This window comes from Chaetura pelagica, unplaced genomic scaffold (genome assembly GCF_000747805.2).
Source record: "Chaetura pelagica isolate M959 unplaced genomic scaffold, ChaPel_1.0 scaffold116, whole genome shotgun sequence".
Classification (NCBI taxonomy): Eukaryota; Metazoa; Chordata; class Aves; order Apodiformes; family Apodidae; genus Chaetura; species Chaetura pelagica.
The window spans coordinates 613,459-615,747 of NW_009953655.1; positions in this window are offsets into that span (position 1 = coordinate 613,459).

Consider the following 2,289-nt stretch of genomic DNA (forward strand, 5'->3'; position numbering starts at 1 on the left):
TGCTGAACTGCAAAGACTCTTCAGTGAGTCTTGAAACCTGCATACCCTCTTGGGTTCCCATCTGCACCCTGTCATCACAGGGTGCCTGGCAATCTCCTGTCTGTCCTCACAGCACTCTGTGAGAGGGAGATGTCCCTGTGTGTGGGTGTGGCACTTCAGTACCCTGTGTGACCTGTGCTATCTAACTTGATTCAAGGACATCAAAAAGTATCTTAACCATTATCCTCTCTTTCCTTTTATGTGTCCCTGTTTTAAAGGGTCAGTCCTGTTTATAGCACAGTGAGATGGATGGAAATGAGACGTAACGGGGCTCCTCCAGCCTAATATTTGTGTGGTCTTTTCCCCAAGTTCCTTATAATTGTTTACTCCTCTGTGAAACCAAGGGACGAAGAAGAAGGTATTTCTTTATTGCTCAAGAGAACAAGTTTGGGATGGAACCAGTGAAAGTGGTTCAGATGGGCAGTTAAGATTGGAGTGATTTTTGCCTGAAACTCACCAGAACTGATCAGTGGGAATAAGGTGCAGGTGCAGTTGAACTATATTGCAGGTTCCTGTCTGGTCACAACTGTGGTAACTGCTGGCTTGGTTGTCAGCTCTGCAGTTTATTTTTTTAAGGCAAATGTCAGACTGGTCTAATTCAGACCAAACAGCTGCATTTCTGCTCCAGGATTGCCATGCTGGGATCCATCAGCTGAGGATCTCAAAGCACATATGAAATGCCTTGCAAAAAAAATGATTTGGTTTCACATCTGGTGAAACTGAGGCAACATGAGGTTAGAAAAAAAGCCTGTGGGAGGTGGAAGAATAGTATATATCAGGCATTTTGAATCCCAGTCCTGTGCTGGGCTCATTTATGGGCTGTGCAGTCCAGTGCCTTGTCTCTGCCCATGGCCTTTTCAAGTATTTCAGAAGGAAATGCAGAGCATTTTGCAGGATGCAGCTCGAGAAAAATCTGTCTGTTGGTACCTTTGGTTTCCTGACGCTGGTTCCAGACTGCCTGATAGTTTGCAACACCTCAGTTTCTGTGTCTTCTGAGAAACACTGGTCAGAACATGGGAGGGTTTTTCTCCTTGGAAACTTTAACAAAAACACCTAGAAAAAGGAAAGAAGACAGCAAAAAATGGAAGTACCCCAACTTTTTTGATCTTGATTTTCTGGTGAAGGTGCTGCTGTGATGCCAGATGAGAGTTATATCTTTCAAGAAAACTTTCAGAGAGCCCTACCTTCAAAGCTAAAGAAGTAGTCAGATACCTTCTTCTATCTGAATGCCCTTCCTGTACCTATCCATGTCTGACTGTTCTTTAGGTTGATATTCTAAGGAGATGAGATCCATGTGTGAACATTTTTTGAGGTTTGTTCTATCTCCATCCCTTCCAATAGATTTCAAGCCTATTAACCAGTTTCAGACATATCTGTTTGAGGAGTGGTGTAGCAGATAGGAAGTTCTTAGAAACCTTGTGAACATGGGAAGCCGGGTAGACAGGAATGATTGTAATAGTGCTGTGTCCCACAGCCCCCATGCTTGAGGCAAAGGCCATTGCATGGCTTCAGCCTTTCCTGAAGTGTTCAAGGCCAGGTTGGATGGGGCTCTGAGCAATCTGGTCTAGTGGGAGGTGTCTCTGCCCATGCAGGGGGGTTGGAACTAAATGATCTTTAAGGTCCCTTCTGACTCATACCATTCCATGATTCTAAATATTAAAGAGATGGATGCACCAGCAGCAAACAAACAAATGAATAAATGAAAGTGTCAGCAGGTTCTTGCACCTCAACAGATGCTGGGAAAAACAGCTGCAGAACCCATCTGCACCACTGGGAACTAAGTGTTGTTAGTCCTGCTGCATTTTTAGTAACTGCAAAACTGTCTCTGGTCGGGAGTCGACAGCAATGGGTGTGAAAGAGAGACCTAAGTATGGTGACTAGATGGGCTGCCGTTGCAAACTGCTGCTTCCCCAGAGTGGGATTGTACAGGCATCAGTGGGAGGCTACAGGAAGGTGGGAACTGCTGATGGTTATTGCACCTCTTTCTGTCTATGAGGTGCACAGGCTGTCATCCTTTAACAATGCCAAAACAAATACCTTAGTCTTACTGTGCTTTTACAATAAAAATAGGTGAGACCCAAATAATACAGAACCAAAATTGTCTTTTCCAGCTCTTCATGGAGACTTTGCATTTTAATGGTGTTGCACTTCAGCAGAGACCACAGGTCTAGATCTTGTTTCCTGCAAGGAGTTCAGATTTGACCACAGTAGTCACAGTTAAAAGCAGAGCTCCCAGGTCTGACTTTAACT